The sequence below is a fragment of the Rattus norvegicus genome, chromosome 5 (genome assembly GCF_036323735.1).
Source record: "Rattus norvegicus strain BN/NHsdMcwi chromosome 5, GRCr8, whole genome shotgun sequence".
Classification (NCBI taxonomy): Eukaryota; Metazoa; Chordata; class Mammalia; order Rodentia; family Muridae; genus Rattus; species Rattus norvegicus.
Genome location: NC_086023.1, coordinates 125,562,975 through 125,587,291, shown reverse-complemented (window position 1 = coordinate 125,587,291; position 24,317 = coordinate 125,562,975). Strand labels below are relative to the sequence as shown.

Below are 24,317 nucleotides of genomic sequence, written 5' to 3'. Positions count from 1 at the left end.
GATAGATAGATAGATAGATAGATGGATGATAGATAGATAGATGATTGATAGATAGATAGATGATAGATAGATGATAGATAGATAGATGATGATAGATGATAGATAGATGATTGATAGATGATGATAGATAGATGATAGATAGATGATGATAGATAGATGATAGATAGATGATAGATAGATAGATGATAGATAGATAGATGATGGATAGATGATTGATAGATAGATAGATGATAGATAGATAGATGATAGATAGATGATAGATAGGTAGATGATAGATAGATAGATAGATAGATAGATAGATAGATAGATGATGGATAGATGATTGATAGATAGATGATAGATAGATGATGGATAGATGATAGATAGATAGATAGATAGATAGATAGATGATAGATAGATAGATAGATAGATAGATAGATGATAGATAGATGACTGATAGATAGATGATAGATAGATAGATGATAGATAGATGATTGATAGATAGATGGAAGGAGCAAGAGAGAGGGAGGGAAGAAGGGACAGAAGAAGAGAGGGAGTGTGTGAGAGTGGGAGGTAGGAAAGAGGAAGGGAAAGAGAGGAGAGAGAGATGGAGGATGGAAGAAAAGAAAGAGGAAGAAGGGAGAAATAGAGGGAGAAGGAGGGGGCAGTTTTCCTTCACCAACTCACCTACCATGGGGACATTCAGCTCCTGTGGTGCAGAGGGGCAGAAAGCAGGAGGTAGGGAGTTAATCCAGGACACAAGGTGGCCAACTGGCTCTGAGAGCAGGCAAAAGAGGATTTGGGGTGCTGGCAGGAACATCATAGAATCAGCGATCTGTCTAGGTTAAACTAGATAAGGAGTGAAGTAGAACAAACAAGCAAGAATAAAAATGCTCGAGAGTTGTCAGCCATCAGTCCACTGGGAGGAAGTGGCAGTGGAGTTAAAGAATGTTTGCACCTGTCCTTTAGTTAACGACAATAACAAAACTAAAAGGTTTTGTGACGGTGGTGGAATGTAATTTTGGAGTTGAGGATTTGTAAAGTGGCTCCTGCTCCTGCTGTTTTGTTCATGGGGTTTCTACCATGAATGAAGATCCCTACCTGCAAGTGTAAAACTCACTAAGTTCTGAAGACCTGTGAAAGGGCGATTGTGGTTTGTTCTTTTGCTTATGACTCCCTGTGACAAAACCTCGCCCTGTTTACGAGGCAATCTTCTGTCTTTATACCACTTACTGTGACAATTCAAACATGGCCATCAGAAAAATAAGAAATTCACTTCGTTATGGAGTTCTCCCTGGACTCTGTGGCGTTTTATAGTACAGTATTGTGAATCCCAACGTTTCTGAATTCTGGAGCCTGTGTAGCTGCAAGGTTTTGCAGATGTCTATTAAAACTGTCAGCTTGCTGTGGCCTTTTCCTGATACAGTGGCGTTGGTTTTTCTTGGTCTTCTTCACCTGGTACAAATAAGAATTATCCCAAATGTTATTAACTTTGTGTTATCAAAATGGACATTTAGAATTGTAATGTGTATACATGGGACCATGCTGCAACCAGAGACTCAGAACTGGGAGAATTTTAGCTTGTAGAAGGGACAGGTTTTGTGGGTCCCCTGTCTTCACTCATTCTAGAAGGATGCAGTTAGCCACTGCCAGCAATCAGCTTCCTTCCTAGCCACCAATGTAGTAGCTACAGCCTCAAAAGTAAATAGAAGAGACATTATCCTGAGTCTTCAAGCTGATGTTTTTCCAAATTTCAAGCCCAAAGTTAGGTGATCTTGATATTGAACTACTATGACGTTTTGCCTTTTTTATATCACTCTGCTTATTTTATTGTGAGTTAGCAAGGACATCTGTCTGTGACTAGGCAGATGTAATTTTAAAGCAGTAACCATGTCCTACGTCTTCCGATACATTTCTTCTCCCAAGAGTCTTTGCACAGTGTCTGTGTTGGAACACCATGAATTAGCGTTAATAAATTATTTAATTTATTAAGGATCAGAGTTTCCTGAAAGGCCCAATCCCTGCTCATAATTTTCTTCAGCCTTTACACTCATGGTAAAATTTGAAACTGAAAATAAAGCAGAGCAAACCAACAACTAAACAGAATTTTCATTCTGCAGTAGTGTGAATGTCTGCATGTCTAAAGAAGAGGATCATGGGAGACAAAGGGTTTATTGACTGACAGAAGTTGGAGTGGGAGAGCAGATGGTTAAGTGTTGACCCTGGAGTCCACCCAATGGCTCAATTTCATCTAATCATTAGTGTCATGACCCTAGACAGATTATCTGAACTTTCTATTGTTTAAACTTGGCTTCCCTCTTAACAACTTGGCAGTAGAGAATTACCTATCGTGTTAGGTTTAGGATTATATTGAGCTAATATATATGAACCCCCAAGCTAGCACCAGGCCCGGCACACTGTAAGTCTTCTGTATGAGTTGATGTCATCATCCTCATTACACTGTAGCACTGACTTATCACTTATAGTATTTTTATGCATTTAGAGGAATATTTTAAATTTTCCTAAGCCATGGGTTACTAATCTATGAAGTAAGAGAAATAACGATCACTTTTAAAGAGGTTCTATCCCCATTGCCAATGGCTTCAAATGTGCTTTCAGGAGACTGTTATAATTGCCAAACCCATAGCTTTTTCTACTTACCTTTGACTCTTGACTATACAAAGGCAAGAGTGTGATCCTAAGCAAGAAGGGGTTGGAGAGGGGAAAGAGCATATCATCAGGGTAGCCATGGCTAGCCCGAAACTTCTTATTTAAACCACACTGTCCTTCAACTTGTAATCTTTCTACACCAGCCTCCCTCCTGAGTACTAGGGTTGCAGTCATGTGTGCCGCCATGCCTGATCCTGAGCCTCTCTACTCTTAGCTGAAATTTCTGCCGTGGAGGGGGTGATGAAAATATCTGTCTCCTAGGACGATGTTAAAGATTAAATGCTGTAACTCAACCCAATGGCCACCCATGTTAGGTGCCAGCTCACTTTTACCCTCGCTGGTGCATGTCTGAAGGAATTGGAGTTGCTAGTCTGTTAGGTCCTTCCCAGATGGGAAGGTCTAGGATTCCGTGGGCACGGAAGGTAAACATTCAGCGATGGATCACATTCCCACTCCACCGTGGAAAAACCCACAGCTCAGAAGGTTCAGATGTGTTCAGCAATCCCTCTGCTCCTGTTCCTGGCTCCACAGTGACAGGACTCTGTGTGTACTCAGAGGTTAAATACCATATCTGCCCAACCAAATATGCTGCCGTCACATATTAATTATGTGACTCACAGAAAACAGGGTAGAGTTTCTTAGCAATTAAAAAATATGGCATCTGCAGTGTGTAAGGACTTTTTTTTCATGCTCTGCATACAGCAAGGCATCTGTTATGTTGCCATGTTGGTCATTCTGTAGCCCTCCTGCTCAGATTAGGCTCCCTGTTTTAAGAGCCTCTAGAGACCTGCACAGCTCTCCAGATCCCTCCTTCTGGTTCTTGGAGTCAAAAGGAATTTTGCCGTTCAACCAAGCACCATTTGCATCTGCCTTTCAGAGGTAAAGAAAGTTCCTCTTCAAAAACTATGATGAAAGTTCATTGGTTTTTTTCCTCTCTTTTTTTTTTCTCTAACTCTAAGATGACCCAAGTTCTATAAAAGAAAAGATACGTTTTTATCAATTCCTCTTTAGTTTTTGGGTGGTACTCGAGATTGAGTCTAAGACATAGATAAAATATTTTAATAGTTAATATTATAGTTATTTTCAAATGATTTTATCTTTGTAAGTGACAAGATGCTTTACTCTCATGTCCTTTAAACACCCATTCACAGGCACACACACACACACACACACACACACACACACACACACACACACATCTGCATATGCCTACTATTGAGATGCTGGTACTGTTTCCACCAACTCTGAGACCAGAAGGAGTAGCACCACACTGGTACAGGCTTTCAAGTTTGGACTTGGCATCATATGCTTCCTTGTATAACAGGTTTGCCAATCACAGCGCGATCATGAAGTGGGACACAATGGGGATATAATCGATATCCTTTATTTCCCCAAATTTAGTCTATGTTATAATCTCTAAAAAAATCTGCCAAAGAATAAGTGAAAGGCCTGCTTCTTTTTTTTTTTTTCTTTTTTTTTTTTTTCCGGAGCTGGGGACCGAACCCAGGACCTTGCGCTTGCTAGGCAAGCGCTCTACCACTGAGCTAAATCCCCAACCCGAAAGGCCTGCTTCTTAACAAGACTTTTCACAAATAGCATTTTAATCAGCACATCCATTCTTAAATACTGTGGTATGATTCTCTCGGTAGAGATGAAAAGACAAAACACAAAGAACTGAGCAATGTCTTTGAAATTAGGCTCCTCCCAGTTATGCCATATTAAATGGAAAGAATAGTTGTGCCTTATGTATTAATAAGTATGTTAGCCTACACTTAGGAATGCAGAAATTCACCCTGCACAAGTGAGGTAGACAGAGGCTCCGAAGAAACCTAAAAGATCTGCAGTGCTCTTATTCAAAAAGGCCTTGGTGTCTTGGGACATAATGAACAAAGCAATAATAACAAAATTGTGGATTCCTGCAGTGGCATCTGAATGACTCACTAAACAGGAGAAGGAACAAGTCCCACCCTGATGATCAACACTGCAAAGACAAACCAGCCCACTAAACTACAGGGATTGCTAACAGGTTCTTTCCCTGGGCTCCAATGGGGACCCCCAACTGCAGTTGTTCGCTTCCTCATCTGAGAGAGGGGAGCAGCAGCCTCGGGGACTGAAGAGTCACAAGGCAGAGAGCAAATCAGTCAAAAGGGCAGAAACCAACAGTGTTTACAGATAAACTTCCCCCTCCCTCTCCTCTCCACTAACAAGGGCTGAGCTTTATTAAGTGAGAGAAAGAGAAGCCAACCGTGTCTCTTACCGTATCAGGGTCATGAATGATAGATTTGAGAGTTCAGTAATCCTTCTTAAAGTAGTCATCTTCCAAAGCTCATTTAGAATTTACTTGCTAGCTACTTAAAGTACATTTGAAAAGCAGAAATGGAATTATTACTTATATTTGTATATTTGTTTATTGCCAAGCCCATTCAAATAATACCTCTCTCTAAATACCTTTCTAAAACTAGTACTGCCTCTCTCTCTCTCTCTCTCTCTCTCTCTCTCTTTGTGTGTGTGTGTGTGTGTGTGTGTGCACGCGCGCACGCATGCGTGTGTTGCTCATGAAGCCTTGTGTGTGTGGTTGTGCATGCCTATGCATGGGTGTGTATAGAGGCCAGAAGAGAGCCTAGAGTGTCCTGCTCTCTTACTGTCCCCTTATTCCTTGAGACAAGGTCTCTCACTTGCTATCCCCTAACTCTACCTACCAGTGCTGGGCATTCTTGGCCCCATTGGACCTTTTCCATAAGTGCTGGGAATTTGAATTTAGTTCTCCATGCCTGCACAGCCATGATTTTACCCACTGACCCATCTCTCTATCCCTTCAAATATAATCTTGATTGTCTATTGTGAGTTAGAAAAAAAAGCAGTGAATTTGGTGTATAAAGTGAAGTCGAGGGGTTTAATCACTGGTCCAACTTCATTTAGCACCTGAACTACAGAACCAGAATTAAACTTGGGTTACATCTGATTCCAAAGCTCACACCCTTTCCCTCTCACCATATGAGTTAGATATAAATTTTAAAACAATAACATTCTCTACTTATTGACTGACTCATTTTCAAAGACCAGATAGATATACAAGTTTTCCTCGCAAACACTTCTCTGACCCTCATTAGTGAGGAGGTATGAGGCCTGGTGTATAAAGGCTCTTGCCTCATAGCTTTATAACGTGAGTTGAGTTCCTGGAACCCAGCTGAAGATGGAATGAGAGAATCATCTCTGTAAGGTTGTCGTCTGACCTCTACTCAGACGCCATGGAACACAGCCTCCCACACCTTGCCTGCCCCCCCACACAGACACAGTCACACGCAATAACAACTAACAAAAATGTCTGGTGCCTATGTATTTATGTCAGCTAGCTAGTCATTCAGATGACACTGTTTCAAGTAAACCCTGTCCAGTTCTAGGCAATTAAGCACCACCACAGTGGTTCTAGGGTTGGCCCCAGGATTACAACATCCAACAACAGACTTGGAGATCCACCACATCAGAAACGGGGTGGAGACAAAGCAATCTGTGCTTCAATAAACTCCTGAGTAATTAGGCTGACAATATTGGCAATATAGTTTAAGAACCATTGTTCTACAGGCAAGTAAAATGATGTTAATGCTCCTGAATCTTCACATACCTTTGAGACGTTAACACAGAAGACTATGGTTGTACTGCTGGGATGCTGAGTTGTGCTTACAGAGGTACCTGTTTGCTGATTATAAGCAGTTCTACAAGCTGATCCCATAGATGAGAGAAGGAACTCTAGAGAAAGTGATAAAGACAAGACCATGAAGCAAAATAGCAGCAGGAATACAGGAGACTCCATAAGCAACGTGATGACCTGCCTGGAGCAGTATTTCCTGCTGAACTAGAAAGTGGGGAGAGCGGAAGGAGTTAATAACTTTTATAGGCCAAGATGTGGGATCTGGTTCAGGAACCAGCATACAACCAGGAGGTGAGGTGGAATTCGACACCCAGGTTGGGACCAGGATAGGCCAACACACAGCAAAAGAAGGAAAGGAGAAACCTGAGAGGGAACTGGAAGGGTATCTCTCCCCCTTGCCCTGTTCAGGAGGGCCATGGTCCCACCTCTGCTATGCCATTTGGATGAATTAGCTGTCTCCGTGCCTGCTTCCCGGACCCTCCTCCTCTCCCCACAGCTCCTGGGTCTGATCTCATCCATCTTCACCCAGGCCAAGAGGCCTAGAGAGCTCAGGGGAGAATCCAGCCCATAGCAGTAATGAAAAGCAGGACTTCCAGGAGTCTGCTGCTGCTGAGAGAGCCAGGGAACCCCATCACCTAATCAGGGGGAAATGACCAGGTGTGACTGGGCAAGTAGGGAATGTTTTCCTTGTGGGTAAGGAACTTCCATGATCCCAAATCCATCATCTCCCCTAGGGAGTGATTGTTGACAAATTTTGTTTTGCCAAACCAAGTCCATCTAGAACGTAATTGTCTAGAAAACACTAGAATGTCTCAGCTAATAGAAATAATGGAGTTTCTTTCACCTTTGGTCCAGATGCTAATAAGTTGATCCCAGTTCGAATTTCTATCACTTCACCAGGCTGTTAAGATTTTACTTATGAAGATGTCTCCATCGAATCCTCAAAACTCAAGGATCCCTGAGGCAAAGGAGCCAGAAGGAGTTGGGTAGACAGAGGGGAGGGAGGACACCAGGAAAACAAGGCCTTCTAGAACAACTGAGCAAAGCTCAAATGAACTCACAGAGACTGAAGTAGCAATCATAGGGCATGCATGGGTCTGCCACAGACCCTCTGCTTATGTACTTACTGTATATTTCAATTTAGTACTTTTATGGGACTCTCAAATGTGTAAATGAGTGGGCCTCTGATTCTTGTGCCTTCCGTTGAGGTCCTTTTATTTTTCTGTTGGCTTGGCTTGCCTATCTTTGACACAATGGTTTTCTCTTATTATATTTTATTTTGTTACATTCTGTTGCTATGTCCTAGAAGCCTGTCCTTTTTTAACAAGAGACAAGAGATTCGATCTGGATGGGTGATGAGGTGGGGAGAAACTGGGAGGAAGAAAGGGAAAGAAAAATGTATCCAGATTATACTGTATGAGAAAAGATTCGTATTTAATAAAACAGGGAAATACTCTAAGTATCTTCAAGCCCCAATTGTCTTGAGTAAATAAAAATAATAATTGATGTAATTTCTGCCCTATCCTCATCATAGGCTGTGGTATCATGTGAAAGGGCTTTTGTAAATGTGTAAATTAGCACCCAGATATAAACTGCCTTATTTATTTCTTACTTCAAATTCCCATGAATGTCTTCCATAGCTCCAATTTAATGATATTTTATGGTTATTACATGGAACTTACTGTCTCACATTTATTCTTTACATTCTAATAGGCAGTTCCCTGATGCCAACTGCCTACAGCTCGGTTTTCTTCTCATTCCCTCCACACGCCTGTCAAGGGCTGCTGGCTCTTCAGGCTTGCCCCATTGAGCATTCCGTTTCTGCTTCCTTTCCTCGACTACCCACTGAACTCTGTGGTCCATCACTTTAGGCATTTGTTGTCAACAACTTCTTCCTTCCACTCTGTATTCTGTCTCTCTACCTTGCCTCGTATCAGTACAACTCTCTTGTGTCTCTCTTTGCTGAGCACCATTAAAGGGAATGACACAATTGGGTGGGTTGCTGCCATTATGAATGTATGATCGCCAAGCTCATTTGAACCCATTGTTAGGGAATGCTTTGGCCATTTTCATGATCTCTCACCCCCTTCTTTTCTTAGTACACGAACTGGCTGAAGCTGCAAAGAGAAGCAAGTCTATCAAATAAGTACCTGAAAACTCTGCTTGCAAAAATCCCAGACTTCAGTGTTGTCATCAGCACCTGATCTACCCTCTGAAGGTCCAGGACTAGGTCAGTAGGCTTCTCCTATTAAGGTAAATTCCTTTGAGCTTCTCTCAGTCACTTGCCATCTGGTTCCTCTGGAGAGTCCATTTTCCCTGGGTGTTTCATCTCTGCCAGGTATGGGGGAAGGGAAAGCCACCTCTGTATCTCTCTTCCTTTTCTGCTTCCCTCCTATTGAATTCTTGGGAATATTATAATCAGTGCCTTCACTTCACCAATTACTAGCTGATGAGTACCTAACAGCGTCCATGTGCTGCTGGACCTCTCTTGGTCATATTCCAGCCTGGACACTTCTCTACATCTAATGATGCTCCAAATTTATGTGTGTTTGCCCCCCCCCACCCTGTCCCACGCTGAGGTCTCCGGACATCTCACACATTGGAATGGTCTTGTCTTTGTCCTTCATGCTGGCATTGAATGAGTCCTCCAATCCTTCCCACCTCTCTTCTTTCTTCTCCATCCTGACTATGTATTAAGCTTTCTAAAACAAAAATCTTCATTTCCACCATTCATTAAGCCCTTACTGTATGTCAGGTGCCAGGCTAAACATCTACTGTGTTGCTTGGGCCTCACAATGGCCATAGGAAGGAAATATTGACTTGATGTTTTCAGTAAGAAAATAAATGCTTAGACTTATCATGTTACGTACCCTCATACCACAAAGGGACTAAGCAGGCTAATCAATAATGAAGGCTTGGGCTGTGAGCCCCTCCCCCATCCTCTAGGAGGGTTCTCTGCCTCAGAGGCTTTGTACTCAGGCAGCTCTCCAGATACTCTCCCCCCACCATCACCACCAAGAGCGGCTTCTTGCCTCCTCCACGGGAGGCCTCTCCAGTCTCACCTTTTCACACTTGAAGAAATTCCTAGTCTTTCTTCCATGACCCCTTCGGACTCTGTGGAGGCTTCCTTCAGGGTACCAGGACAATCACATCTTACTTGGCAATTGGTTTGCTGTAAGTTTATTTGTCGATTTCTTGAGATCATCTTGTTTCCAAAACCAAACACTATTTTTATGGCACATAGTACAAGAGTTGGTGAGTGACAGCCCACAGACTAATGTTTTTTGTAACTAATGTTTTGTAAATAAACATTAAACAAAAATTGTATTGACAGAACGCTACTTCTGGTCATTTCCATATAATTTTGGCTGGTTTTGCACTATAATGGTAAATCTATGCAGTCTACAATCCTACAATATTTGTCATCTTGCCTTTTATGGAAAATTTTGTTAACCCTTGATGTAGTAAAAGCTAAATTAATGTTGAGTGTATGAGCAAGTTTATTATGCAAGGCTCTCTAAATAGAATTATGGATGAATGAATTATTATTAAGCACAATATGTTTTCTGCATGGGAAATAAAAATTTGAAACACCACATCTATGTGTGCATTCAAAAATCATCAAGCTGTTAACTTTTTGAAATCAATTTCTTTCATGTTTAAATAGATGTAATAACTCCCACTGGTAAACTACAAATGAACCTGAAAGATCTTTTTAAAAGCAACAAGCAAAAACATGATTGACTGTATTTAAGGATGGGCTTTGGCATCAGAAACCAAAGTTCAAAGCCCCACCCTGCATCTTCCATCTACTGACTATGTGGCATTGTGAAAACTACTTGACCTCTTGGCTCATGATTGCCTCCCATGTGTAAGGTGACACACCACCCATAAAAAGTGTTGCTGTGATTAAAGATAACATTTTGAAAATAAGTCATGTAGGTTGGAATCTCAGCACCAAAGCTTACTAGCTATGTGATCTTAGGGACGTTGTTAGTTTTAGTATATTTTTATTTGCAAAATTGGAAAGATTCCAAATTCATATATTTTGTAGGCACTAAATGAAATAGCACATTTAAGTGTTTGACATAAACCTTGATATGTAGATAATATTTGTTGTAGGTTAAAAATTTGTACTCTCGTCAAACTCATATATAAAAACTCTAATCCCAGCTTCTGGCTATTATAAATAAGGCTGTTATGAACATAGTGGAGCATGTGTCCTTGTTATATGTTGGAGCATGTTTTGGGTATATGCCTGGGAGTGGTAGAGTTGGGCCCTCTACAGTGTGTCCAATTTTCTGAGGAACTGCCAGACTGATTTCCAGAGAAGTTGTACCAGCTTACAATCCCACCAACAGTGGAGAAGTGTTCCTCTTTTTCCACATCCTCGCCAGCATCTGCTGTCACCTGAGTTTTTGATCTTAGGCATTGTGTCTGGTGTGAGGTGGAATCTCATAGCAGCCTTATTTATAATAGCCAGAAGCTGGAAAGAACCCAGATGCCCTTCAACAGAGGAATGAATATTGAAAATGTGGTTCATTTATACAATAGAGTACTACTCAGCTATTAAAGATGATGACTTCATGAAATTCTTAGGCAAATGAATGGAACTTGAAAATATCCTGAGTTAGGTAATCTGGTCGCAAAAGAACACACATGGTATGCACTCAATGCTAAGTGGATATTAGCCCAAAATCTCAGAATACCCAAGATACAATTCACAGATCATATGAAGCTCAAGAAGAAGGAAGACCAAAATGTGGATGCTTCAGTCCTTCTTAGAAGGGGGAACAAAATACTCACAGGAGGTAGAGGGAGGGAGGAACTTGGGAGGACGAAAGGAGGAGGAGGGGAAAAGGGGGCAGGATTAGGTATGAGAGGAGACAGGGATGGTATACAGAGAGTCAGGAATTTGAACAGAGGTGTGTAACAAAGGGGGATTGGGAATGGGGGGAACTATCCACCGGGAAGTACCAGATGTCAGAAAAGCTAGAGGCTCCCATGACCCAACAGGGATGAGATTAGCTGAAATGCCCAACAAAGGGGAGGGAGAACCTGTAGAGACTATATCCAGAGGTTAAGCAAGCCCCCAGTTGAGGGATGGGGCCACCCTCCATTCTTAAAATTTTAACCCAGAATTGTTCCTATCTAAAGGAAATACAGGGACAAAAAATGGAGCAGAGACTGAAGGAAAGGCCATCAAGAGACTGCCCCACTAGGGATCCATCCCATATGCAGCCACCAAACCCAGACACTATTGCTGATGCCATGAAGTGCTTGCTGACAGGAGCCTGATATGAATGTCTCCTGAGAGACTCTGCCGGAGCCCTACTGAAGCACATGAGGATGCTTACAGCTAAGCAGTGGACTGAACAAGGGGACCCCAATGGAGAAGTTAGAGAAAAGACTGAAGGAGCTGAAGGGATTTACAACCCATAGGAAGAACAACAATATCAACCAACTAGACCCTCTGAAACTCCCAGGGACTAAACCACCAACCAAAGAGTTAGTGGGACCCATGGCTCCAGGCTCATATGTAGCAGAGGATGGACTTGTCTGGCATCAATAGGAGAAGAAGCCCTTGGTCCTGTGAAGGCTCGATTCCCCAGTGTAGGGGAATACCAAGGGGGTGAGGTGGGTGGGTGGGTGGAGGAGGAGCATCCTCATAGAAGAAGGGGAGAAGGGATGGGAAAGGGGGGAACTGGGAAAGGGAATAACATTTGAAATGTAAATACATAAAATATCCAATAAAATTAAAAAAGGAAAAAAAAAACTCTAATCCCCAAGAAGATGTATTTGGAGGTGCAGAACCTAAGGAAGTAACTAAGGTTAACTAAGGTCTCAAGAGTGGAGCCCTAATCAGAGCAGATCAGTGTCTTTCAGAGAATAGATCCCAGAGAAAGCCCTCCCTCTCTTCCTATCTTTCCACTCCTTACCTTTCAGCCTCTTCCATGCCTCCTTCAATGGTGAACACTAAGAAAGGGCTGCATAAAGATTAGCCAGGAGATAGCATCTGCAGATGACAGATGAATTAGCCTTGCTAGCAAAATGATCTAGAATTTCCAACCTTTACAATGGTGAGAAGGTAAACTGATATTATTTAAACCAACATATATGTGTATATGAGAGAGAGAGAAACAGAGAGAGACAGAGAGAAAGAGAGAGAGAGAGAGAGAGAGAGAGAGATTTGTTCTGGCAGCCCAAATGTACTAATATAACATCCATATAACATTACTCTCTGTCACCGTCACCGTCATCACCATCACTGTTATCACCACCACCACCGCCATTATCATCATCATCCCCATTGCTATAACTACTACCACCAATGGGTCATTCATTATTGTCATTATGGCCAGTAAAATTAATTTCTTGATATATTAGAGATACACCACTTTTATCTATTGTTATTAAAAATTGATAATGTATTTAAACATTATCTGGATATTATATTTAAACATTAACCAAAAGAATTTTCTAAGCTTTAGGCAGTCACCTGTAGATCTGAGATAAATCTGATCTTATATTAATCACAGTTGCCAGAGATGAACAAAAAATAAGTGTTATTTTGGACCACAACCCAATATTTTCTTCCAAAACAATAGCGAAAGGATTGTGGAAGTAAATCTTGTTTTCTGTGGTTGTCTGGCTAGCTCATGCTGGAGTGAGTGTTGGGATAATCGTCTTGTGCATTGTGTAAAGGTTGTCTTTGTACTGTTCAAATGTTGATTTCCATGCTGGCTGAGAACATAGTGCCAGCTGGACTTTGGTATTGCTATTCCAATTGTTCAGCACCTGTATCATATTTTGTAAGCATTCTTCTCCCTCACCTTCTGATTGGTTTAACAAGGAGTGGATGGCCCATCGCAGGGCAGGAGAGGAAAGGTGGGACTTCCGGGCAGAGATAGGAACTGTGGGAAGAGTTGAGACTTGGAGGAAATCAGATGAGCAGAGACATGGTGGCAGATAGCAGGCTATGTGGCAAACATGGAATAGTGTAGAACAGGTTCATTAAGTTCTACAAGCTAGTTGGGAACAAGCTTAAGCTATAAGACCTAAGCTTTCATAAATAATAAAAAGTCACCATGTTACTATTGAGAGCTGGGAGGGGGTCCAGTGATAAGTGAGGACTTGAACTCCATTATTTAAATGTCAGACTAAGAGCTCTACTGCATTGTCAACACTGAGTCTCAAAGCCAACATAGAAGCCGACCTCACAAGACTCAGACTTGAAAACAAACTCAGCCAGTTACTAAGCTCGTGACACTAATCTCAAGCTTTCATTTGCTCTGCCTGATCACTCAGGAACCATTGGGATTTCTGACAATGGGGTCCTAGTGATGATACACTAGAAAATGGATGGACAGACTCCTACAAAGTTGTGAACAAGTGAAAAGCAAGCTGACACTGGGTCATGTAGGATAGGACAGCATGTGCTATCGGGGAGTCAGAACCTGGCCAGCTCACAAGACTGGCAATTGTTCCTGAGGAGCTCTGCTTGGAACCTGACAGATAGGATTCATGGAAGAATTGTGCTCAATGGAGGGCAGCATTTAGTCAGTTCACAGTACAGTAGTCTAAGGTCATAGAAATAAATGCCTAGATCTCCTTCCCCACTCTCCTTTGACTATCCAATGATGTCTGCATCCACATTCACTAAACAAATGTATGCCCAGAAAGCCCAGTTGTCGGGTGTTGCCTTAGAGTTCCCTAACCCACAGCACAGAGCTGGGCTCAAATGGCAGAAGAGCTACAGAAAGCCAAATAAGTAGATATCCACCATTGACCATCATTTTTCTATTTATCCACTCAGAGTGGATATGGGTATTATCACATATGTGGTATTTACCTTTACAAGTGTTCTAGAGAGGATCAAAGACTTTTCTCCTTTAGCTCCTGCTATCTTTTCAACCTATAAGATGGAAATTTACACACTTTAGTTTGTCATCATCATCATCATCATCATCATCATCATCATCATCATTATTATCATGAAGCTCAGCAATTATTTTAACCAACCAAATCACTTTGAAATGTTATCTCTACAGTCCAGGCCACCCCTCTCCACCCATGAAAACACAGCTCAAAGGCCACTCTTCCCTTATATGTCTATTCTTTTGTGTCCTGCCATGCCCTCCAGTTTGAGCCAATACATAGACAACATTTCATAGGTCTGTTTGACGAGCTTCAATTATTTTCTGTACCCCTGCAGACTTCTTAGGGATAAATGTTAAATTAGTGTTTTGTAGCATTCCCAGTGACTAGAGCTAGCCTGTCTGTTTGGATAAGGTGCGTGGAGGCCGCCCTGGCCACATCACACCCATGTAGATAAGGGAGACAGGATACCACATAACCTTCTGACATTTGCTCTAGCACGGCAGTGGAGCAGAGGAATGGAGCGTGTGGGTGTGCCTCGTTAATCGGGCAGAGCAGACTAAACAAGCCCACACGTTCTGACCGTTTCCTTCCGTTGGCTTTTTAATGAAAGTCCTCTCTACCCGAGAGTGAAAACAGTCATTTGTTCATTCATTTAGCATGCACTGGGCACCTACCCTAAGACAGGCCTTATGCTAGTCACAGGGCTGAGGAGATAAATACAACACATTTCCTCAAGGAGGTCAGGGCTGATGGGCAAGACAAACACGTAGACACTAGGAATACAAGGTGATAGACACAGCATTGCACCAACTCGGAATAAGACTGGAAGAATGAGCCAGCTCCTCTACCAGGGACATGTAAGAGCCTTATAGAGGAGTCCTCACTGGCTTGGCTTTTACAGAATAGACAAGAATTTAGCAAAAGGATAAGACGCTTAACCATCTTTCATGACTCCACACTGCACCTGAGCACTTTATACTCTTCATTAGGAATTATTACCTTAGTCTCACTTAAGAAATAGAATTGGAGCTCAGCATATCATCGAGTGCCCAAGTCCATAAAGGTGGTAAAGACCAGATGTGAAGAGTAATTTATTCAAAGGCAGGGCACATTGAAGAGCAAAGGGTACTACCATGGGACAAATAGGTGGAAGCTAAACTGGAAGATGGCCAAGAGCTCAGGTAATTCAAAGACTATGCATGCACTGTCCGTTTAGAGCTTTTTCCCTTGACATTCCTGGGAAGCTAAACTCGGTCTTTTAATTTGGAAATGAGACTCTGGCAGAAGTGAGGAAAAAAATTAGAAGCAGATAGAAGGCAATGTGATGGACCAAGAGGCTTTTGCCTTCATCCAGGCAAGAGGTACTAGGGAATGGAATGAAACGCTTATTCAATAGAGTCAGGGATTGCAAAATCCAAGTGAGCTGGGGCAGTGTTCCTGCGTGAGGCACAGCTTCATGCAAATGCTCGCTACGATTATCTGAATTTTGCAGCCGGCAAGTTGAAGTCCAGAAGGATGAGGAAGGTCATAGAGAGTGTCAGCCTACAGCAGCCCTCCCCCTCCCTCACCCAGAGGGCGTTAGAGGTCCTCTGTTCTCTTCTTGACAACCTCTCTCAGTTCAATGAACACATCACTGAACACCCATCCTGCGGTACAGCTATGACTGCTTTCCAGCAAGTCATTGCGGAATATCTCCCAGAGCATGGACAAGATCCAGTCATGTGGAAAGGCGGATGGTGGAGGAAGCCCCTAACAATGAGTGAATGTTCAGGGAAAGCCCCTGTGGTTCCCCGAGGAGTAAGCCTTCCCTAAGCACATGCTTCACTGAGCAGGCAGACTGAGCAGAGCTTAGGGGTGATGAAAAGCAGGATGCTGCAGTCGAGTTGAGCTTCGAAGCCTGAGTGCAGTCACTAGCAATAAGGCCTACCCTCCTCAGTGTGCCAGTTGGTAAGAAGAACAAAAGGATCCTGTGCAGAGACACTCCCCAATGGGGAGAGAACTGTGGCTTGTTAAAGATCCCATTCTGTGTTAACAATAACCATGGCTACTCTCACATCCTGCACAGGCTCCTGCTGACCTCCCATGAACACCTGCCTAGCATCCCAGGAGGCTGGCCTGACTAGTTTGCATTTCCTCCTAGTCAGCTTCTTGACTCTGCTCCTCATTAGAGAGGGACAGTCCTGTCTTCAGAACCATTTATTTGGTGAAAAGCTAGCCACAGGGAGGGCAGGAAAGAACAGGCCACCAGATGAAGGTTGCAATGCCCTCAGGTGACACAGCTACTGTCCCTGGGATCCTCATCAGTCTTTAGGCAAGAACGACTTAAGGATAATGTCACAAACCCTGTCCCTTAGCATGTATGGACCTGACTGAAAACAGCCAGCATCCCAAGCAGTATCCCAAGAGGGAGAAAGACTGTACTTGGTGGTTAAGCAAGTAGAAAGTAGTCAAACACAATAAAGCAAGACTGAAATACTCAGTAAGAAAATGGTACAAACCAAAAGGAGCCAGGTAGTTTGGGAGGCAGGAGGTGATACGTAGAGTAGCTGGTGACCCTCAGCCTCCAGGTGCAAAGACCCTGTAATGACATTACACATGTCTGTGTGCCAGTTTATTCATATAAAGCAAGGAAACAATGCTTCCTTTCTGGTATTCTCTCTTGGAACTCAACACCTAGAACCTTCCGTGAGTATTAACCTATACCACATCACCCCTTGAAAATGTCCAAGCCAGTCCTGCCTCCCTGACTTGGCTCCTAACTGCTTGTCCTACCCTCTGACCTTTTCCTTACCTCTCAGCCGAAGCTGTTTTTCAGACTCATTTCTCACCTCCATTCCCTCAAACTTTGAGTCTGAGTTTGAGTTGCCTAGGAAACAAAAGACTGGGTCAGAGACTTGGTTGCCGGTAGTTTTGTTGAAACCGATCCTGAGAAACAGAAGTGATGGCGTGTGGTGTGTGAAGGGGGAAGAAAAAAGTGGAAGTGAAGTGAAGGGTCAGACTGCCAGGCAGGACTCTCCAGGACAGGAGATGTGTGGAGAATACCTCTCGGAATTAGCTCCCTGGTAAGTGAAGACCGGGCACGTAATCAGTAGGCTCTATCTGCCTTGGTCCTTGCTCCACTCCCTGATGAAGACTGTCCTGGGCACTGTCGTAGCTTAGACTAGACTCCCAAGCCTAAGATAGGATAAAGGTCCTTTAAGAGGAAATAAGTGTTCCCAAAAGCAGAGACTTAATTCTGGGAGAACAAAGCCAAGAGAATACTCGTTAGTGGGTAAATTACCATTCTAGTCCCTAGGGATTACCCCTTCTGAGATTGAGAGGTCCTGTGTAGAAGGGAGCCTCGGAGGTATCTCTGCATTGAAGAGAGGGGCCAGAAAGTCTGAAACTACCGATTCTATCAGTCATCGTCTCCTTAGATTTGAGGTAGGGAGCTTCATTCTTTGGTCCTTCCAATATTCCCAAACACATGGCATACAATGAGGGCAGGGTTTGACTGCTTAGAAAAAGCCAAAGGGTGTGGATTGTAAGTACTGGTGTCTAGAAATCAAGTCTGTGTAAGCAAAAGGACCGGGGATATGACACCACCCCAGGGTATGCTTGCCTCCTAGGAATTAAACTAAGAAGAAGCTGAAGATCAGGGACTCCGGCTAACACAGGTGACTCTGAGCTGCCCATCAGAACTGTGGCTAAACTGCGGAGGGTGGGGAAGTAGCAAATGGAAGACTGGGGTTGTCCAACACTGAGGCTTACTCTGTCAGGCCGACCGACCTGTCTTTTCTCAGAATGCTTCATTCTTAGTGATCTCTAGATACAGAAGTTCTCCTGCATGTGTGTAGGAGGTCTGTACGTGAAAGTGGACTGCAAATTCTTGGGGGTAGGGTAAGAGAGGGGGTAATCTGAAGCTTTGGTTTTCATCATTTTCACAGATCTGTTTATCTGGTTGTGATTTTTTTTTTTTTTAGTTTTAGAGAAAAAAATGGAAAAAGTCTTGCATACTCTTGTTCCCTTACTTGGTTACAAAGTCATCTCCACTCACCCCATCTATCAATCATTTATGTACCTTGTATCTGTCTGTCATCTGTATATCCATCTATCTCAGGTCTTAAATCTGCTGTGTACATCTCAGAAACAACAAGAATGCCATCTCTCTTTTCTCTAAGTTAACCCCATCAACTAGGGATGCTATCGACTTCCTTGGTCTCCCAGGAATCCTCCTGTTATTCAAATCCTTCCCTGTCAAGGTATCTTATACCAGATATTTAGGTTAGGTAGTATCCTGTAGTATGGACCATTCTTCTCCATTTTTTTCCTGACTGGAGCCACAGTATACCTAAGAGAAGCCTGAGGATACAGTGCAATGTCTGCGATGAGCATTCAGTTCTGGTTCAAGCAGGTCAGCCAATAGGCCTGTCTCCTGTCTGACTTGGCAGGGGACACCATTTTGTATGATCAATTGTGTAACATTAGCCTGGGAATTGGGACATGTGCTCTTCCCTTCTCCTCAGTCCTGACAGGATGAGGATAAATAGGAGGAGTTTGGAGGATTGGAATGAGGCGTAGAAATGCCCCAGTCATGTGCAACACATGCTTCGTCAGCAGCGTCTCCCTCCAATTCCTGAGGGCTGTTGTTTCCCTAAGCCTTCAGAAACAAATAGCTTCTTGTCAAAATAGCTCGGATTATTTTGCAATAAGGAATATTTCTACTGGCTTCCATAAACTCTCCAAAATAAACTGGCTTGAAGAGGTGGAACTGGATCTGGTCTGTACAACAGGTTTCTGCCACTTCTACCTCATTGAAAGTTTTTAAGGACAATGTTGGGTATGAATTAGCAGCCTGACATTGTTTAAAAGAATTAATTTAAGCAAGCAAATTTTTTGCCCTACTCTATTTTCTCTCCCAATAAAATTGTGTTTCCCTTCTTGAAACAAGCTAATGAATTTTAAATATATTCTTAAGTATGCATACGTATGTGTAAACTATGTGTTACCTTTTGGGTATATACAGGTCTTTGTATAAATCACCTGGTATTATAAAACTCACTTTCGTTAAAAACATTGGCATTTTGGTGGGATGGGAAGGAATATTATTTGCTTGGTTGGATCATCTTTTTTGAAATGACTACATATATGTGGTTGTATATACAGTAGTGCATTTGTGATAGCATACCTCTGTCTGTTGCCCTCCCGTCTAGAGAAATCATCGAAACTAGACTTATACACATCACTTTCTTCTTTATTGCTTTATCTCTGCACATTTATGTTTTCTTGTTTGTCCTTATGTAAATTATACACCCAGAGTGTATTCCAATGTGGTTTGTTCTTTTCACTGAATGTTATTGTTTTTGCTTAGATTTGTTTATGCGAATGGTGAAGCTCTGCTTGATTGGTCTTCATTGTTGGAGGATATGTTGCCTTAGACTATTCTGTAATTAACTTATCTACCTACTACAGAGGGACATTTGCTTTTTTTCTGTTGTTGATATTCCGAACTTCTTTGCAATGAATCCTGCTACCACGTGTCACCAGGCGGGAGATCATCTAAGGAAATGCTAAAGACTCAGAGTGGCTGAGTCATAAACATTACCGATCTGAGCAATGCCAAACCACTCTTTAAAGACGATAGGTTCATTCTACTCTCCCAATGGCTATGAGAAGTTCCTTTGCCACATCCTTGGAAAAATGCTGTCAAAGTTTTCATTGTTGTTAATATAGTGACCATGAGAAAGTCTTCTTGGGGGTTCCAGTGTTAGGCAATTAACTCAACTGCCAACAAGCTTGAGTCACCTTTTCAGATGAGGCATTCATGTCTTTTCTCTCAAATAAAATTTCTACTTGCATTTTTGGTCACTTGACCCTCAAGATTTGGCTTCTTAATGTTCCCTCATGGAAGAAGTTGAGGCAGGATCACTGACTCTAATTGGAGATGCCAGCCACTCTTGCCCTCCTTTGAATCACCCCACAGCTGCATGTGTACTACTGCAAGGGTAGTCCAGAACTCAGGAGGTATAGGGAGGAGGACCAGAAGCAGAAGGCTATCCTCAGTTCATATGTACACATATAATTTGATTGTCCTTAAGAGAAAGTCAGGCATGGAGGTGCACATCTACACTCCAAGGACGCTAGAGGTTGAGGTAAGAGGGTTGCTTCAAGTGAGAGGCCAGATTTAGATGTAAAATGAGTTTCAGGCTAGGCTGGGCTAGACCCTCTCTTTGTCTCTCACTGTATCCCTCTCTGCCCCTCCTCTTCTATACAAATCAAGTGGTAAAATGGACCTAATGGTCCTGTTTGTGTTAATCGTCTCTGAAATGTACTTTGGGAAATACACCATCTTGGGAGTTTCATGACAAACGCATGTGATGACTGTCTGACAGAGCACTTCACACAGGATTGGCCCTTGGTAAGTATTGGTTCATCCACTGGCACGCAGCTTAGTTCCTGTTTCAAGGCTGTTAGGTTTTTACAAGTTCATTTAACGTTCAATTTGTGATAGTTGCATCCTGAACATTTTGTTGAATGTCTTATTGTTTGCAAGAGTCTATAAAGTGCATGGCCTTAACACTGTACAAATAAAGTTATTGAGACTCGGGAGAACTACTGATTAGCCTTTGGACACACCATTGCTAACTGGCTGTCTGTCTTTGTATACCATGTTCTCCTTTCTAGGAAATGATTCATGGGAAGATTGGTGTCCTTGGTGTCCAGGAACTGGCATAAGGCCATTAGGAAATCAATTATACATAAATAGACATGTGATATGTGTCTGGCAGAACAGCAGAAGGAAGAAGTTATAGATGGGTTTTATTTTTCATTTTCAGAACATGAGATGATTTGCTCTGGTCTGCACACTCCATTCCCCCCAAACCTGACTCAGAATCTTTTAAAGCAGCCACTCACCTCTGCAACTGTCTGAGCTGCCAGTCCTCCTGGTTTATATCCTTAAAAAGATGCTCATAATTTAATCAACCACATCGCTCCACTCAGAGGAATTCCACATCGAGTGGAACATTTACCCCAGCCAGGTAACTGGACCCCAGTGACTCTCCTCTTGTCAGAATCTTGTGTCACCTAGGTTACATGTGTCAACAGAGTTTAAAGCACTGTTTATTTGCCTCCCCAGACAGAGGTAAAACAAGGATCTCCCACCACCAGTCGGCTGCCCAGACAGCCATGTTACTCAGTAACCACTTGCTAAAGCCAACACTCTCTTGGCATGTGGTTCCCACCAGATGAATTACAGCTTGCTGTACACTGGGCTCATTCAAAGCACTGATGTTAAATCTGGAGGGACACCTCCCATACTACAGTGGGAAGGAAACAGAATTCAAAGCCTGGGTGGATGGGTATAAAACCCTTAACTGTGCATCGATGACTGGATGCAATTATATTATTGGTTCTCCCTCTCCTACAAAATGAAGACGTAAACACCTTGCCTATTCTCCCCATAGTTTGGAGTTTTGTGGGAAACTAGCAACATATGATGATTCTTCCTTAACCCCTGTATAAAATTTTGTATGAAAGAGAAGAAAATGAAATTCAAATATTCTTTGTTAAGTCAAGGATTTTAAATGTTGATATTGATCAATCCTTTTCTTTAAAATTTATAACAAAGGGCTGAGAATGTAGCTCAGCCATAGACATATGCTTAGAACACAGGAGCCTTTAAGTTCATTTGGATATTTTTAAAAGTTGTACACACATTGTTATTATAAAGCAAGTACACGAGGCTTGCGAAAGCCATAAAAGGAGAAAGGAAAGAGGAGAAGAAAGGAGGGAGGTAGTGTAAATAGTTTCGGTTTGCACTAGCCAGGCCTGTGGAAGAGCCTGCTGGTTACTAACAGTTCTTTTCCCAAAGAAATGTCTACCTGGCTTTAAGGAATATCTGCCATTATAACACTCCAAGAAGTCACCAATTATTATTTTTTAATTATTTTACCATTGTTGAAAAACTGTGGGACCAGAGAGAGCCAGCCAGAGCAAGAGCGGAGTCAGGCCTATCCAAACCCCAGAAATCTCATCCTGAGATTGGCAGGAGTAGGATCCCTACTCCCTGCAAGTCTCAGTGCATGGAGCCCTTTGCTCCCACCTTTGCCCCACCCCCAGAGGAGGTCAGGTTGCCTAGTAGACAGGTTAAACTTCCTTTCTCCTTATAAGGTCATGGCCAGCAGCACCTGGAATTTCTCCTTATACAAATAAGGAATCCCTTGCACCTTGGCCCAGGCCAAAGATATAGACTCACCCTGAAAGCCCCTACCCCACACCAAAGGTTCAAGTAGCTTTGTTCCCCCCAACCCCTGATTAAATGAGCTGTCTCCCTGAAGCTGCCTTTGGAGAGTCTGTTCTCCTCCTGCTCACAGCCATCTGAGGTCTCTTCTGTTCCTGGCCTGTTCCTGTTTCCTGCCTCTATTCCCTTCTTAGAAGCTATGGGTCATAATAACAGACAGATCATTCTGCAACAGGCAGGGGAGCAGAACCAGACCACCAAAAAACAGTGGAAAACTATGTTCTGTGCTAATTTTGTATTAAAAAAATACAGTCTCAGTTCTTTTTTTGCAGTTTAATTTAGGATCCCAAACAAGCGCCACTAACTTCACAGTTGGCCTACGGGGTCCTGTTGATAAGCTTAGCCTGGAATAACTCATGCAGCTTCATTCAACTAGAACCCTGGCTCTAAAGTCCTTAGAGGACTCCATTCACAAGTCTGACTGCTGGTGTTGGTTCTCAGCTGGGTGCCTCAGTTCTTCACTCAGTCTGGCATCTTAGAGGAGACAAGGCTGGCTTTCCATCACTGGTACCCCAGGGCAGCATTTCGTGAGGACAAGGCTGACCTTCAGAAGTCACATTGCTGTGCTTCTGCTATTTGTATTTCAGAATGAGTCACTGTGATGTCCTGATTTGAGAGCATGCAAAAATATTCCACTTCTGGATGGGAAAAGAAACAACAGCTCGCTGGAAATGGGGCATGCACATGAGTGTAGGAACAACATGTGGCCATTAAATGATTGATTGGTGCTTCTTTCTTATTACAGTTTACTAATATGCCTTCAGTATCTAAATCCTGTCTGTTCCAAACTAACATCTGCAAAGTTACACCTTAAGGGTTTCAATCACCTACTGTGTAATAGGATGTTCTAGTACTTGACCACCTGAGAGAGCAGCAAACATTTGTGATCTCTCACAGTTCTAAGTATCATGATTCAAGGAGTCAGTTAGAAGTCCTTGTCTCAGAGTCTCTGGTGATGTTATACAAAATATCCAAAGTGTGGCCATCTGTAGATTTGAATGCTGCTGGAAGGTCTACATTCAAATTGATTTTATTATCTATGAGTATGGTCCAGAAGCTATGGTCCTCAATTCACACACCTCCCAGTAAAGCTGTGTGGTTTTTTCTTTGTACATGCTGAATTTCCTCAGAATAAGGACTATAACTAGCAAGGGAACATCTCAAGCATCTCTTTGTGACCTTAGTTCATACATACATAGTTATTTTGTAATATCCATGGATTACCCAGGCCAGATATATGGTTGGAAGGGGACTTTAATGGGTTTTGGGGAACCAGTTTGATTGCTGGTACCTCAGAAATGACAGTGCCAAACTCAAAAGTCTAGAATGTACAGGCTGTCTCAGGTCTCAATGGGTATGAAGTTCCTTAAGTAGGGTTTTCAGGAGAGAAACTCTTGACCAGCAACCTTTAATCTTCATTCAACATTTGGATAAAGAAAACTCATCTACAAAACATTATCCTACTCATAATGAAATAATAGGGAATGTGGGTCACAGATTGAGTAATGCTAAAATCCAAATGGTCACTCATCAGAATTCCAACCCTAAGGAAAATAAATATTCACTGACTGCAGGCCAACTCTTCCCTCGCCCAAGGCCTTCGTGTTTTCTCTCAGCTCTTTGCTCAGCCTTGACTCTAAGATCCTCGTCCGGCTTTCTAAAAGGCTCTTCGCTTTCCAAAGGAAATGGTTCCTGGGGTGTATGAGAAGATTTCTCCAAAATCAGCGCTTCCTCAGGAAATAATGCTGAGAACTGACAAGTGAGACTACGTGAGACTCAAAGGTCCCATTTGTCAGTTCTCAGCAAAGGAAACAATCAGCAGCCATCTGACAGAGTGGGAAAAAGGTCTTGGCCAAC

At 42.6% G+C, this 24,317-nt stretch overlaps 1 long non-coding RNA gene across 1 annotated transcript; it reads right to left on the bottom strand.

The window, feature by feature from the left end:
- Positions 1-1,266: 1,266 nt before the first annotated feature.
- On the bottom strand, positions 1,267-14,251 carry LOC103692433 (uncharacterized). Its single transcript, XR_592672.4, has 5 exons — positions 14,151-14,251; positions 12,238-12,314; positions 9,361-9,523; positions 6,272-6,396; positions 1,267-1,434 (listed from the first exon to the last, which is right to left on the bottom strand). It is a non-coding gene; the product is annotated as an uncharacterized LOC103692433 (long non-coding RNA).
- Between the last annotated feature and the right edge of the window lie 10,066 nt (positions 14,252-24,317).